The sequence below is a fragment of the Hylobates moloch genome, unplaced genomic scaffold, assembly GCF_009828535.3.
Source record: "Hylobates moloch isolate HMO894 unplaced genomic scaffold, HMol_V3 SCAFFOLD_4, whole genome shotgun sequence".
NCBI lineage: Eukaryota > Metazoa > Chordata > Mammalia > Primates > Hylobatidae > Hylobates > Hylobates moloch.
The window spans coordinates 89,608,531-89,626,156 of NW_026652279.1; the positions used below are offsets into that span (position 1 = coordinate 89,608,531).

Genomic DNA, 17,626 nt, shown 5'->3' on the forward strand with positions numbered 1-17,626 from the left:
CCTGAAAACTTGGAGATGCCAGCAACTGCGGAGCCCCAAGGGGTGTTACCCTTTTGCTCAGGGAGTCCTAAGCTCTGAGCCCCCAGGAAGCATCACAGCTTGTTCCTGTTATAGCTCATTCATTCCTACCATCTGCATGCTTCGGTGAATGGGGGCATGTCCAGCTCATTTGGTCCTGCCGCCCACTCCAGCCCGTGGCTCCTGGGCTGGCCCAGCCCCGCCACTGCCAGTTCCCATCACGTGGGGCAGCTGCCCAGCACCAGCAAAGGGTGGGAGGATTACAGTGTTACTGCTCCAGCTCAGGGAATCCTGAGGTCTAGGTCCCCAGAAGGGTTGCCGCTCTAGTGAACAGAAGTGTGTCACCACCCTCAGCTCAGTGAGCCAGCCAGGAAAGTGTTACAACCCTTTTCATTCCCACTGTTCGGCGGGTCCCAGGTTCTTGTCCCACATCCAAGAAGAATGAAGTTACAGAGACACTGGAGAGTAAGTCAGGTGGAAGAGGGTTTTATTCAATGAAAGAACAGCTCTCAACATGAGAGGGGACCCAAAGTGGGTAGCCCTCTGTGTGAGAGGGTGCTCTAACTAAGGCAGGTAGTCCCAATATGTGGCTGAGTCTGGGGTTTTTATGGGCTCAGGATCGGGGAGTGTGTGCTGACTGGTCCATAGGCAGGCCTGGGAAAAGCACCATTTGATTAGCTAAAAGGCATCGAGGAAGTTCTCACTCCTGGCCGTGGACTCTACCCTGAGCTGATAGCCTGGCTTTCATGCTTCAGGCTGTCTTTGGCTTGAAGGTTGGGTTTCACTGGGGACCTGGCCCTTTCTGCCTAGGAATTTGTGTGCCTCTTGCCTCTATCAATGTCCTTGTACCTGCCTAAGGTAGGAATTTAATCTGATTGTGGGTCAAAAGACTCTAATTCCAGAGAATGTCCTGCCCCATAACCTAGAGGAAGAAATACTACACAGAGAGGCCAAGAAGTCTGAATAAGGAGGTCTTTCTGGGTTTAGAACATGGGCTTTTTGTTCAATCACATTTTTACATGGTTGTCAATCATGCCTATATAATGAAGCCTCCATAAAACCCCAAAAGGACAGGATTCAAACATTTCCTGGATAGCTAAACATGTGCAGATTCCCGGGGGTCAAGCACCCAAAGGGGGCATGGAAGCTCCACACTCCTTCCCCCATGCCTTGCCCTACACCTCTCTTCATCTGCATCCTTGATAATATCCTTTACAATAAACCAGTAAACCTAAGTGTTTCCCTGAGTTCTGTGAGCTGCTCCAGCAAATTAAAGGAACCCAAAGAAGGGGCTGTGGGAACCCCAACTTAAAGTCAGTCAGTCAGAAGATCTGGAAGTCTGGACTTATGACTGGTGTCTGGGGAAGCAGTCTTGGGGACTGAGCCCTCAACCTGTGGGATCTAAGGCTATCTCCAGGCAGATGGTGGCAGAACTGAATTGAATTAGAGGACACCCAGCAGGAAGAGGACTGCTTGTTTGCTGGGGGGAAGAAATTCCCACATATTTCAGGGTCACAGAAGTCTTCCTCATTGATTGTTGTGGTATAAGAACACAGAAAAAAATGTTCTGAGAGTTTTTCAGGAACAATTGATGTTAGTGAAGTGGGATTAGCTAGAATGGCTCAGGTTCAGAGAAACATTTGTTTTGAGAAGAGAAAGGATAAAAGCCCGGGGGATGAGAAACCCTTGATTCCTGGGTGGCCAAACGATCACCTATGATATGAAGTCACAGTGCTCTGCTGAGTTACTAAAGGCAAAAGCTACCAATGGAATTTAGAGATGGAGAATTGGTTCACTGGATGCACAAGAAAATGCAAACTAATCAGAAAAAAGCAAACTATTCAATCTCTTGATTATTGTTATCTATACTAGCTAAAATAAAATTAAAAGAGAGTGCTGGGTTAGACCCTGACGCTACATACACCAAACTTAGATTTCAGTGAGTCTAAGCTTCAGCCACTAGCCTCAGAACCAATGGCACAAGGGCAAAATTATGCAGGAACAATAGAAAGTACCTCTGAGACCTGTGGTGACCAAGAGGGTAAGTCACTGTGGGAGAATGGAAGAACCAAATAATTATTGAAACTAGAGGGTATGGTGTAAAGGAACTATTCCATTTTGTAGATCTGTATTATCCACCTCTTGAGGAACCTTTATAAAAATGGATTATGAGAATAACTAATTTAGGGGCAGTATCTTTGGTTTGGAATACTGCAGAATGGAAGAGCATGTTTGGTTTGATGCAGGACCCACAACTCAATGCTGAACAATTGCACATGGGTGTACATAATCCAGACACACAGGAGGTTATTCCTGAGGGAACGGCAAGCCTGGTGGACTGAATAAAAGCCACTGTAAGATCTGTTTACCCCGAGAAGGGGGACTGCCAGACTCCACCTATAAATGCCAAATAGAACACCCCAAATTATGCAGCTGATACATTTCATGCGTAAGCCATGTGGGACTAGCTTCATGATAACTGGGATATTCACCCACTGAATATGCCCGTTATCCAGGCCATGGTACATGCTGTTGTTAAAGGGGCCCATTTTGCATGGGCACCTCATATAACCTTACTGCTGCAAAACCAAGACAGTTCCAGAAGCCTTATCAAATTTGCGGTCTAAGCTTTACCTCAAGGTCTTACAGATGCTAATAAAGACATTAGGTTAATTAACAAGAAAATGATGAAGGGTAGAGGGGAGAGTCAAAGGACTCATCCTGGGAGGTGGAAATTTTTAAATGGTTTGTAAGAAATAAGATGAATAAAGAAAATATTGATAGGAATGAAAGTAAGAGGAAAAAGAAAGGGGAGAGCCATGGGACTCACCCCAGGAGGGTGGACATATTTAGGTGGTTATTAAAAAATGGAATGAATAAAGTAGAAATTGATAGGGTTAAAACAAAGGTCTTAATACAACATTATTAAAGACTGAGTGGAGGAAAGGGACCCCTGGCTGATCTCTCAACATCTAAGGGCCCAAACCAGTTTGCTGTGTTTCCCCCAGTTTGGAGAACTTTTAAAGACAAGAAGATAAAGATTAAAATGAAAAACCCCACCTATAATTACCTGCTAGACTGGATAATCAAGGTAACAATTAAGAGAGAGGCCAGGGTCTCCTGGTGGGACTCCAGGCTGGGGACCCAAAGCCTTTTGCGAAAGAAAGGGTAAAATGATCTGGGGATGAAAAGGGGAAATTCCTAGGACTAGAACATAAAAGTGTAACGGTTGTTAGGATTATGAAAGCTGGCATATTTGAACATACTTCATGTGAAATGGTTTTATCTCTTTTACCTGACTGCATTATGGGAAGAGACATTTTATCTGACTGGGAAATGTTCCCCCTATCCAGTACTGTAAAACAGAAGGTATGTAAATCCTTTGAGCAGTATTAATGGAACATGCTAAAATTGGAACCAGTTAAGATTGCCCAGGCCCACATAGTGCAGAATAGAAACTGAAGAGCTGGTAGGGACAACTTCCCCATTTGATAGCCCTCTGCAGAGTACTTCCCAGGGCTTATAGCAAAGGTTTGTGAGTGCCTCCCAGCAATGACTACTAGGACTTTGAACTAGAGAATTTCCACTTGAAGGGCATTTACTTCCTTGCTACAGGACATTAACTAAGGCTACCCCTATGACTGAAGGACATAAAGTGATCTTGATGAAACCCCCTTTGCAAAGATTATGACAGTGAGAGAAATTTAGCTTGGCTGACTCCATCTTGCTTCTAGTCTCACAGGCTGGCTGTCTTCACTCATTCCTGGGCGTAGGTCAAGCTAATCATGGCAGGAATTTAGTTTATAGCTTAACTTGGAAGCAAGGATGCTAACAGTCTCTCCCTAAAACTATTCTCCTCCTTGCTCAGGGACCAAAAACTAATGAAAGACCACAAGATTAGGATCAGGGGAGGGGCCTGAACTTTGCTAAAGTGTATTTTTTATCATCCCTTACTGCTCAAGAATCATGTGGACAGAGGTCACAAGATTTGACACTTCCCCAATTGCTCCTATAGATAACGTTACTATTGTAGAACCTAAGATCAGTCTTTTGAGATGTTTTTCAGATTTTTGCCTTCTGGCAACCAACTGAACCCACTCAGACCCATGACTCATGACTCAATCAGTCCTATGGTCCCCAACCAAAGGCAGATTTATTGTACAAGGACCGTTTTCCACATCCCTAGGACTTCATTCCCAACCTATCAGCAGTAACCATTCCCTAGCCCTCTGCCCACTCAATTATCCAAAAAACCCTAGTCTCTGAGTTCTCAGTGAGACTACTTTAAGTAATAACTCCAGTCCTTCCACTTGGCCAGTCTTGTATTAATTAAACTCTTTCTTTACTGCAATATTACAGTCTCAATGAACTGGTTTTATCTGTGCAGCAGGCAGGAAGAACACATCGGGCAATTACATTTATATCTGAAATGCCCATGCTGTTTTGGGTGATGTCAGAGGAACACTCTAATAAGGGAGGCAATGTCCATTCCATTATAAAATAGAATTTATACGCGATCATGCCACCTGGGGAATGCAAGGAGGAGATCCTCACAAACAGAGAGCCTCTTTTCCCCTAAAACTGACTCTGGAACTATGTGAGGAGCCACTGGATTCTACACTACCCTGTAAGCAGCTCTTGACTGACCAACCAAGAGCTACTTGGTTTGAGGATGGCAATTCAATTCCAGGGTAAATGAATACCATCCTGTTTGGAAGTCTGCTATTTTGACCAAAGGAGGTAAAAACAAATAATCTCAGTGGGCTGTATTGGATGCATTTTCCTAACAGTAGTGGAAGAATTGAACAGTGGAGGAAACACTTGTGTTTGGGATTTTACTAACTCATAGGCAGTGACCAATTGCCTGCCCATACAGTTAGGCAAGAGGGCAATGGATACTTGGCCTATTAAAGGGATGCCCATATGAAGCATGGCCCCATAGACATTTGAGGGGTGCATTAAAGTAGAAAAGTCAATGTCAATCAGAAGAGCCCCTTTCCAGGTTTGGAAGGTTACTGGAATTGACAAGCAGGTATCCCTGTGGACTTCCTTGAGGTGGCCACCTGGATCCATGAAATTAGTGGATATGGGGGTACGGCAGCAGGCAGAGATGGACTGAATCTAGACATGTTCCTTTTGCATCCTCTCAGGCACAAAATGCCAATAAGAACTGTTCTCTCCACCAGAAAAAAAGACAGAGACTGATAATGGCTATGGGGCAGATTCCCTGGTGCAAAGGTCCTAAACAAAGCTGGCAATACAGGGACTGATGCTAGTGGCCCTATGGGGCTACAAATGGGTCTTGACAGGAATAGACACTGACTCTGGCATGGCTTTTGCTTACTCAGTGGAACATGCAAATACTCTGAGTACCATTAAAAAAACAACTAAACAGAAGATATTGCATGGATTTGTATGGCCAATCGTCATTTCTTCAGACCAAGGAACACACTGCACAGCCTATAATGTCTAACAATGGGCACAGAGATAGTCTCCTCAGAGTCATAGTTTGATAGATGTGTAGAACAGGTAATTAAAACACTGGAAACATAAAAGGCTGGCTTACATGCCTTCAAGGTTGTGTGCTCATACTCAACATGAGTGGGACTAAAGGAGTCTGCCCACTAGATGTTCCTGTTTTTCTAAGGCTGATCTGGAGAAGAAGGGGTGAAGAGTATGCTCGGATGACTATGCAAATCTTGCCAAGGCAGGAGTACATTGGAATAACAATCATTTTTTCTTTCGTCCCTAAATCAGCTCACTAAAACCTTTTCTTTCCCTCCTACTTGACGTAGTGGTCCTAGGACCAGGCCTGCAACTGCCAGTGCTGGAAGCAGGGCTGATTTCTAAGCAAAAAACCGTAACTATGTTTTTAAAGCTTATGTCAAAATTCCTTAGGGCCTGATGTGACTGTGTTGCTCCTTCACCCCATTTAGCAAAGCTGGGGCTAAGAGTGAATGCAGCTATATTGCCTGGTGGCAAAAATAACCTACCAGATGTGCACCTATGTAACTTTACCCTATCTGCATGGGAATGGACTGAGGAGAGGGTACCTGCTAGACTAGCATTGTTGCCTGCAATCCAAACTGGAACAGTAGTGATTCTGATGTCTCTTCCAAAGGTGGAAACATTTGGGCATTAATGGAGAGAAAGAGAAATAGTAGTTGAGGGTAAAGGAATGAATAATGGGTTATAAATTGAGGGAAATCCAACATTACATTAACACCTTGAAAGACATTCAGAGAAACAGATGACATTGTCTCTCAGTTCAATTATAACAGATATCTAAAAAGGTGAAGCTATTTGTTAGCCAAGACCGCTCCAGCTTCGGAACCTGACAAGATTGAAAGGAAGCCTGCAAACCTGAGTGGACTCACCCTGGGAAACATTAATACAACATAATGGACTAGACTGGTTATTAATGATGGAATGAGACTCTAATGTGGCAATATCTTCTGAGTTGTATGTTCTTTTGATGTAAGGTATCTGAAGACTGAGGGTAGACTGTGATATTATGAAATATATATTTGGTTTTCATCACCCATTTGCTGACATACCAATCTTAAAATCTTTGGAACATCCAAATTGCTATCTTTTTGTAGGCTAATGTTCACTGACAGCTTCAAGATGGGACTGGTCACCAGAAAGACAAAGGCATGATTAGAGAGTTGGGACTTTCAGTCCCACCCCCCAATCTCCTGGGAGGTGAAAGCAGCTGAAAGTCAAGTTGATCATCAATGGCCAATGGTTTAATCAATCGTGGCTACATAATGAAGCCTTCATAAAGCCCAAGAGAGTAGGCTTCAGAGAGCTTTAGGGTGTCTGAACATGTGGAGGTTCCTGGAGGGCATGGAAGCTCCACACCCCTTCTCTCATACCTCACCCTACACATCTCTTCATCTGTATCTTTGTAATATCCTTTATAATAAACTGGTAAATACGAGAAAGTGTTTCCCTGAGTTCTGAGAGCCACTCTAGCAAATTAAATAAACCCACAGAGGGGGTTGTAAGAACCCCGACGTGAAGCTCATCAGTCAGAAGTTCTGGAGGCCTGGACTTAATGACTGGTGTCTCGTGTATGGGGTGGTAGGGCAGTCTTGGGGACTGAGCCCTCAAACTGTGGGAACTGGCACTATCTCCAGGTAGACAGTGTTAAAATTGAATTAGAGGACACCCATTTGGTGTCCACTGCAGAACTGATTGATTGCTTGGTGGGTAGGAGAAATCTCCCTGCTCCACACTTTTGGTCACAGAAGTTGTCTTCTGTGTTGATGATTATTGCAGTGTGAGAACAGAGGGGAAAATAGCTCAGTTTTTTCCTAACCAATTAATCATTAGGGAAATGCAAATCAAAATTCACACCCACTAGAATAGCGACTATCAAAAAAAAAAAAAAACCCAGAAAATAATGGGGTTGACAAGGATGTGGAGAAACTGGAAACCTTGTGCACTTCCGGTAGGAATGTAAAATGGAACCACCACTATGGGAAAACAGTGTGATAGTTCCATTATAAATAGAATTACCATATGATCTAGTCATTCAATTTCTGGGTGCATACCCACAACCCCATGTTGATGGAGTGTCCATCAACAGATGAATGGATAAGCAAAATATGGTCTATCCATACTGTATCCAAGGAATGTTATTCAGCCTTAAATAGGAAGGAAATTCTGCAATATGCTACAACACGGATAAATTTCGAGGACATTATGCTAAGTAAAATAAGCAAGTCACACAAAAAAACAAGTACTGTATGATTCCATTTATATGGGGTACTGAGAGTGGTCAAAATCATAGAGGCAGAAAATAGAATGATGGTTGCCAGGGGATGGAGTTAGGGGAGTATAGACAGTTATTTTTTAATGGATATAGAGGTTCAGTTTTACAAGATGAAAAGAGTTATGGAGATGGCTGCACAACATTATGCATGTATTTAATACTACTAAACTGTACACTTAAAAATGGTTATGATGGTAAATTTGATGTTGTGTGTACTTTACCACAATTTTAAAAAAAGGAAAAAGAAACATACTGTGGATGAACCAGATGGTGATTTAAAAAACATGTTACATAATTTTACAGTATTTCTCCATCATCTCTATTGAAAAATAGACCCTTCTTTTTCTTAGTATTTGATAATCTATACTAAGAGAAGACTAGTAGCTGTTATGAAATCAATGTTGTGTTCCCCCAAATTTTATCATATGTTGAAATCTAATCCCCAATGTGAAGGTATTTAGAGGTGAGACCTTTTGAGGGGGTAAAGAGATCATGAGGGTGGAGACCTCATAAATGGAATTCATGCCCTTCTGAGAAGAGGTCACAGAGCTAGCTTGCTCTCTTTCCACCATTTGAGGATACAAGAAGTCAACAGCCTGTAACCCAAGAGAACCCTCACCAGAATCCAATCATGCTGGCACCCTGATCTCAGGCTTCTAGCCCTCCAGAACTATGAGAAATAATTATCAAAACAAAACAAAACAGGAGATGGCTGGCAAGATGGCCAAATAGGAACAGCTCCGGTCTACGGCTCCCAGTGAGATCAATGCAGAAGGCAGGCGATTTCTGCCATTTCCAACTGAGGTACCTGGCGCATCTCATTGGGACTGGTTGGACAGTGGGTGCAGCCCACAGAGGGCGAGCAGAAACAGGGGTTGCGTTGCCTTACCTGGGAAGCACAAGGGGTCGGGGAACTCCCTCACCTAGCCAAGGTAAGCCAAGAGGGACTGTGCTGAGGGACGGTGCATTCCAGTCCAGATCCTATGCTTTTCCCACGGTCTTCACAACCTGCAGACCAGGATATTCCCTCAGGTACCTATACCACCAGGTCCCTGGGTTTTACATACAAAACTGAGCAGCCATTTGGGCAGACACCGAGATAGCTGCAGGAGTTTTTTTTATACCCCAGTGGTGCCTGGAATGCCAGTGAGACAGAACTGTTCACTCCCCTGGAAAGGGGGCTAAAGCAAGGAAGCCAAGTAGTCTAGCTCAGCGAATCCCAGCCCCACGGAGCCCAGCAAGCTAAGATCCACTGGCTGGAAATCCTCGCTGCCAGCACAGCAGTCTGAAGTCCACCTGGGATGCTCGAGCTTGGTGGGGAGAGGGGCGTCTGCCATTACTGAGGCTTGAGTAGGCAGTTTTCCTCTCAGAATATAAACAAAGCTGCCTAGAAGTTCGAACTGGGTGGAGGCCACCACAGCTAGGCAAAGCTGCTGTAGCCAGACTGCCTCTCTAGATTCCTCCTCTCTGGGCACGGGATCTCTAAATGAAAGGCAGAGGCCCAGTCAGGCTTATAGATAAAACTCCTATCTCCCTGGGACACAGCACCTGGGGGAAGGGGTGGCAGTAGGCACAGCTTCAGCAGACTTAAACGTTCATGCCTGCCGGCTCTGAAGAGAGCAGTGGATCTCCCAGCACAGCACTGGAGCTCTGGTAAGGGACAGACTCCCTCCTCAAGTGGGTCCCCGAACCCTGTGCCTCCTGAGTGGGAGACACCTCCCAGGAGGGGCCGACAGACACCTCATACAGCAGAGCTCCAGCTGGCATCTGGCGTGTGCCCGTCTGGGACAAAGCTTCCAAAGGAAGGAAAAGGCAACCTCCGCTGGTGATACCCAGGCAGATGGGGTCTGGAGTGAACTTCCAGCAAACTCGAGCAGACCTACAGTAGAGACGCTCCACACAAAACCCCATCCAAAGGTCACCAACATCAAAGACCAAAGGTGGATAAATCCACGAAGATGAGGAAAAACCAGTGCAAAACAGCTGAAAATTCCAAAAAAAAAAAAAAAAAAAAGAATGCCTCTTCTCCTCCCAAGGATAACAACTCTTCACCAGCAAGGGAACAAAACTGGATGGAGAATGAGTATGACAAATTGACAGAAGTAGACATCAGAAGGTGGGTAATAACAAACTCCTCCGAGCTAAAGGAGCACGTTCTAATCCAATGCAAGGAAGCTAAGAACCTTGAAAAAAGGTTAGACGAATTGCTAACTAGAATAACCAGTTTAGAGAAGAACATAAATAACCTAATGGAGCTGAAAAACACAGCATGAGAACTTTGTGAAGCACACACAAGTATCAATAGCCTAATCGATCAAGTGGAAGAAAGGATAGCAGACATTGAAGACCAACTTACTGAAATAAAGTGTGAAGACAAGATTAGAGAAAAAAGAATGAAAAATGAACAAAGTCTCCAAGAAATATGGGACTATGTGAAAAGACCAAATCTACGCTTGATTGTGATGGGGAGAATGGAACCAAGTTGGAAAACACTCTTCAGGATATTATCCAAGAGAACTTCCCCAACCTAGCAAGACAAGCTAACATTCAAATTCAGGAAATACAGAGAACACCACAAAGATACTCATCAGGAAGAGCAACCCTAAGACACATAATCGTCAGATTCACCAAGGTTGAAATGAAGGAAAAAAATGTTAAAGGCAGCCAGAGAGAAAGGTCAGGTCACCCACAAAGGGAAGCCCATCAGACTAACAGCAGATCTCTCAGCAGAAACCACAAGAAGAGAATGGGTGCCAATATTCAACATTCTTGAAGTAAAGAATTTTCAACCCAGAATTTCATATCCAGCCAAACTAAACTTCATAAGCGAAAGAGAAATAAAATCCTTTACAAACAAGCAAATGCTGAGAGAGTCTGCTACCACCAGGCCTTCCTTACAAGAGCTCCTGAAGGAAGCACTAAATAGGAAAAGGAAAAAGCGGTACCAGCCACTGCAAAAACATATCAAATTGTAAAGACCTTCGACACTATGAAGAAACCACATCAACTAACTGGCAAAATAACCAGCTAGCATCATAATGACAGAATCAAATTCACACATAACAATATTAACCTTAAATGTAAATGGGCTAAATGCTCCATTTAAAAGACACAGACTGGCAAATTGGATAAAAGAGTCAAGACCCACTGGTGTGCTGTATTCAGGAGACTCATCTCATGTGCAAAGACACCCACAGGCTCAAAATAAAGGAATGGAGGAAGATTTACCAAGAAAATGGAAAGCAAAAAGAAAAAAAAAAAAGAGTTGCAATCCTATTGTCTGATAAAACATCTTTAAACCAACAAAGATCAAAAAAGACAAAGAAGGGCATTACATAATGGTAAAGGGATCAATGCAAAAAGAAGAGCTAACTCTCCTAAATATATACACACCCAATACAGGAGCACCCAGATTCATAAAGCAAGTTCTTAAAGACCTACAAAGAGACTTAGAGTCCCACACAATAATAGTGGGAGGCTTTAACACCCCACTGTCAATATTAGACAGATCAATGAGACAGAAAATTAACAAGGATATTCAGGACTTGAACTCGGCTCTGGACCAAGCGGACCTAATAGACATCTACAGAACTCTCCACCCCAAATCAACAGAATATACATTCTTCACAGCACCACATCACACTTATTCTAAAACTGACCACATAATTGGAAGTAAAACACTCCTCAGCAAATGTAAAAGAATGGAAATCATAACAATCTCTCAGACTACAGTGCAATCAAATTAGAACTTAGGATTAAGAAACTCACTCAAAACCACAAAACTACATGGAAACTGAACAACATGCTCCTGAATGACTACTGTGTAATGAAATTTAGGCAGAAATAAGTTCTTTGAAACCAATGAGAACAAATACACAATGTACCAGAACCTCTGGAATGCAGCTAAAGCAGTGTTTAGAGGGAAATTTATAGCACTAAATGCCCATAGAAGGCAAGAAAGATCTAAAATCAACATCCTAACATCACAATTAAAAGAACTAGAGAAGAAAGAGCAGACAAAGTCAAAAGCTAGCAGAAGACAAGAAATAACTAAGATCAGAGCAGAACTGAAGGAGATAGAGACACAAAAAAAACTCTAAAAACTCAATGAATCCAGGAGCTGGTTTTCTGAAAAGATTAACAAAATTGACCGCTAGCTAGACTAATAAAGAAAAAGAGAAGAATAAAATAGAAACTATAAAAAATGATAAAGGGAATATAACCACTGATCCCACAGAAATACAAACTACCATCAGATAATACTATAAACACCTCTATGCAAATAAACTAGAAAATCTAGAAGAAATGGATAAATTCCTGGACACATACACCCTCTCAAGACTAAACCAGGAAGAAGTCAAATCCCTGAATAGACCAATAACAAGTTCTGAAATTGAGGCAATAATTAATAGCCTACCAACCAAACAAAGCCCAGAACCAGACAGATTCACAGCCGAATTCCACCAGATACAAAAAGGAGCTGGTACCACTCCTTCTGAAACTATTCCAAACAATAAAAAGAGAGGGAATCCTCCCTAACTCAATTTATGAGGCCAGCATCATTCTGATACTAAAACCTGGCAGAGACACAAGAAAAAAAGAAAATTTCAGGCCAATATCCCTGATGAACATCGATGTGAAAATCCTCAGTAAAATACTGGCAAACCAAATCCAGCAGCACATCAAAAACCTTATCCACCATGATCAAGTCGGCTTCATATCTGGGATGCAGGGTGAGTTCAACATATGCAAAACAATAAATGTAATCCATCACATAAACAGAACCAATGACAAAAAACACATGATTATCTCAATAGATGCAAAAAAGGCCTTCGATAAAATTCAACACCCCTTCTTGCTAAAAACACTCAATAAACTAGGTATTGATGAAATGTATCTCAAAATAATAAGAGCTATTTATGACAAACCCACAGCCAGTAGTGTACTGAATGGGCAAAAGCTGGAAGCATTCCCTTTGAAAACTGGCACAAGACAAGGATGCCCTCTCTCACCACTCCTATTCAACACAGTATTGGAAGTTCTGGCCAGGGCAATAAGGAAGAGAAAGAAATAATGGATATTCAAATAGGAAGAGAGGAAGTCAAATTGTCTCTGTTTGCAGATGACATGATCGTATATTTAGAAAATCCCATCGTCTCAGCCCAAAATCTCCTTAAGCTGATAAGCAACTTCAGCAAAGTCTCAGGATACAAAATCAATGTGCAAAAATCACAAGCATTACTATACACCAATAATAGAGAGGCAAATCACGAGTGAACTGCCATTCACAATTGCTACAATGAGAATAAAATACATAGGAATCCAACTTACAAGGGATCTGAAGGACCTCTTCAAAGAGAACTACAAATCACTGCTCAGGAAATGAGAGGACACAAACTAATGAAAAAACATTCCATGCTCATGGATAGGAAGAATCAGTATTGTGAAAAAGGCCATACTGACCAAAGTAATTTACAGACTCAATGCAATCCCCATCAAGCTACCATTGACTTTATTCACAGAATTAGAAAATACTATTTTAAATTTCATATGGAACAAAAAAAGAGCCCGTATAGCCAAGACAATCCAAAGCAAAAAGAACAAAGCTGGAGGCATCAGGCTACCTGACTTCAAACTATACTACAAGGCCACAGTAACCAAAACAGCATGGTACTGGTACCAAAACAGATATACAGACCAATGGAATAGAACAGAGGCCTCATAAATAACGCCACACATCTACACCCATCAGATCTTTGACAAACCTGACAAAAACAAGCAATGGAGAAAGGATTCTCTATTTAATAAGTGGTGTTGAGAAAACTGGCTAGCCATATGCAGAAAACCTTTCTTACACCTTATACAAAAATTAAAATGGATTAAAGAGTTACATGTAAGACCTAAAACCACAAAGAGCCTAGAAGAACACCTAGGCAATACCATTCAGGACATAGGCATGGGCAAAGACTTCATGACTAAAACATCAAAAGCAATGGAAACAAAAGCCAAAATTGACAAATAGGATCTAATTAACCTAAAGAGCTACTGCACAGCAAAAGAAACTATCATCAGAGTGAACAGGCAACCTACAGAATGGGAGAAAATTTTTGCAATCTATCCATCTGACAAGGAGCTAATATCCAGAATCTACAAAGAACTTAAACAAAGTTACAAGAAAAATACAAACAACTCCATCAAAAAGTGGATGAAGGATATGAACAGACACTTCTCAAAAGAAGACATGTATGTGGCCAACAAACATATGAAAAAAAGCTCATCACTGGTCATTACAGAAATGCAAATCAAAACCACAATGAGACACCATCTCACACCAGTTAGAATGGCAATCATTAAAAGTCAGGAAACAACAGATGCTGGAGAGGATGTGGAGAAATAGGAACACTTTTACACTGCTGGTGGGAGTGTAAATTAGTTCAACCATTGTGGAAGACTGTGTGGCAATTCCTCAAGGATCTAGAACTAGAAATACCAATTGACCCAGCAATCCCATTATTGGGTATATACCCAAAGGATTATAAGTCATTATACTATAAAGACACATGCACACATGTTTATTGCAGCACTATTCACAATAGCAAAGACTTGGAACCAACCCAAATGCCCATCAATGACAGACTGGATAAAGAAAATGTGGCACATACACACCATGGAATACTATGCAGCCATAAAAAAGGATGAGTTCATGTTCTGCAGGGACATGGATGAATCTGGAAACCATCATTCTCAGCAAACTAATACAGGAACAGAAAACCAAACACCACATGTTCTCAGTCATAAGTGGGAGTTGAACAATGAGAACACCTGGACACAGGGAGGGGAATATCACACACCAGGGCCTGTTGGAAGGTGGGGGGCTAGGGGAGGGGTAGCATTAGGAGAAATACCTAATGTAGACGACGGGTTGATGAGTGCAGCAAACCACCACGGCACGTGTGTATACCTATGTAACAAACCTGCACATTTTGCACATGTACCCCAGAACTTAAAGTATAATTTAAAAAAATACTACCAATGTTATTAGAAAATGCCAGATAAAACAATAAAAAAAAATCCATTCTGGCAATCTGTATCTTTTAAGTGAAGCATTTAATCCAGTTATATTCAAGGTTAATCTTGATATGTGAGGCTCTGTCCCTACCTAGTGGTGACAAATTTCCTCAGCATTTCCTTGTCTGGGAAAGATTATATCCCCTTTATCTATAAGGCTTATTCTGGCAGGATATAAACTTCTTGGCTCACAGCTTTTTTTTTTCTTTTAGCACGATGGCTAAAGTGCCATCTCATTCTCTTTGGCCTATTTTCTGCTGAAAAATCCACTATTAGTCCTTTATACATGACTTGATGCTTTTGCTCTTGCTAATTTTAAAGATTCTTTCTTTCACTTGAATTTAAACATTCTGAATATAATATGCCATGTGAAGTCCTAATATGCCATGTGAAGTCCTTTTTTCAATGTATTTACATGAAGATCACTGGATCTCCTGTATCTAAATATCTAACTCTTTTGCTAGATTTCGGACATTTTCATCAATTATTTCCTTCAGTAGGATTTCTAAAGTTTTTGATATCTCTTCCCCCTCAAAAATATTGATAATTCCTAAGTTTGGTCATTTTGTGTAGTCCTAGACATCTTGAAGGCTGTTTTCATTCTTTTTCATTTTTTCCTTATTTTTGTCTGGTTGAATTATTTCGAAAGATCTGTCGTCAAGTTTTGAAATTCCTCCTTCTGCTTGGTCTAGTCTATTACCGAAGCTTTCAAATGTATTTTTGTATTTCCTTCAATAAATTTTCAGTTCCAGAATCTGTTTGGTCTTTTAAATTAAAGATATCTATCTCCTTGATATATCTCTCATTCACATCTTGAATTCATTTTCTCATTTTTGTACTGGTTTTCAGATTTCTCTTGTACCTGAATGAGGTTCTTTAAAATCAATATTTGAATTCTTTATCTGTTATTTCAAGGAATTCTTACTGATTGGGATCTGTTCCCAGAAAATTGATGTGGTCCTTCACTGGTATTGTATTTTCTTGCTTTTTCATGTTTCTTGTTTCCTTCCATTGATATCTGCGTATCTGGTATTGTTGTTCCAATTTTTAAAAATTGCTTTTGTAGTGGAGAATATTTTTCCTGAAGATGTATATATGTTGTTTGTTAAGTAAGACATCTTGGCTTTTATTTTTGGTGCTGCTGTAGTGTGGTCTTTGTGTGACTTTTTCAGTAGTACACAAGGTACATGGTATGTGTAATTTCCTCAGTGGCTTAGGGTATGGTTATTAGCCAAAGCCGTGAAATTTTGCTGGGGACTTTGATGCCAACTGAGTCAGTCTTTGAGCCCCAGTGGTGGCAGCAAAAGGGTGAATATGCCTGTTTTTAGGCCCTAGAGCAGCTTATGCTGGCTATGGTGTTAGAGAGTTCTGAATGGCTGATTCTTGGGCCTGCAGGTGAACTGCTTGCTTAGAAGCTAGTAATGGAGCAGTGGGCTAGGTGTGTGGACAAGCTGTCAGCCCCCTGAGCAGCTGGTATGATGTGAATGATGGCAGCAGTGGTGGTGGAGCAGCACACTGAGACCCAAGAGGTCCAAGTTGGTGTTGTGGGTAGCTACGATGGGTTGAGCATGGTAGTCCTCAATTCCACAGCTGCCTAGAGTGGGGCAGTGGGTACTGTCCTAAGTGTCCATTACGGCATTCCTGGAGGTGGCTGTTCTCTGCTTTTGTGCTTATGGTGTGCCTGGGGTTCACTGAGACTCTTGGATCTGTGGGTTTACAGTTTTCATTAAATTTGAAAAGTATTTCTTTAAATAATTATGTGTCCCTTCTCTTTGGAGATTTCAATTGCTATATTCAAGGCCACCTGAAATTGTCCCACAGCTCAATGATGGTGTTAATTTTCTAAAATTATTTTTTATCTTTGTGCTTCACTTTGGATAGTTATTATTGCAATGTCTTCAAGTTCACTGATACTGTCTTCTTAAATGAATTTGCTATTAAACCCATCCAGTGGGTTTTTCACCTCAATCGAGAATGTAGTTTTCATCTTTAGAGGTATGATTTCAACTTATTTAAGACTAAGAGACATTCCATGTCTTTTTGAACATATGGAATAGAGGTATAATAACTATTTAATAGTAACAGCTTAATAACTTCTAATTCTAACCTTGTATAAATTCTGAAACCATTTCAATAAGCTAATTTTTTTCACTTCTATATTTTCCTGCTGTTTTATATGCCTGGCAATTTTTGACTGGATGGCAGACATTATGAATTTTACTTTATTAGATGTTGGTTATTTTTGTATTTCTGTAAGTCTTCTTGAGTTTTGTTCTCAGACACAGGCTATTACTTGGAAAGTTTCATTTTCTTGTATTTTCTGGCTTTTCAGATATGTTAGGCAGGACTAGAAAAGTGCTTAGTCTAGGGTTAACTATCCCCCCTATTGAGGCAAGACCCTTTTACACGCTGTTCTCAATACCTTGTGAACAGGGGTTTTCCAGCCCAGGGACGTGTGAGTGTCAGGCACAATTCCCTCTAATCTGGTTGGGTCTTTCCCCAGCATCGGGTAGTTTCCTCACACCTATGCACTGATCAATACTCTACTGAATACATAAGGGGGCTCTTCACCTACCTCCAGTGTTCCCTTTCTGTATCGCTCTCTCCTCTCTGGTACTCTGTCCTGCAAACTGTAATAGCCTTGGTCTCCTGAGACTCTCAGCTCCATCTTTTCCGCCCACAGAGTCTGTCAGGTTCCATCTGGTGCTCCCTCCCTGAGCAGTAACTTGGAATTCTCTTAAGGCAGTCAGCTCTGGCAGT

The 17,626-nt window shown here is 41.6% G+C and overlaps 1 protein-coding gene across 5 annotated transcripts in view; it reads right to left on the reverse strand.

Moving 5' to 3' along the window:
* The window catches only part of B3GLCT (beta 3-glucosyltransferase), a 137,953-nt gene that overhangs the window by 20,856 nt on the left and 99,471 nt on the right, over nt 1–17,626 (reverse strand). The gene's annotated exons all lie outside the window — the stretch shown is intronic.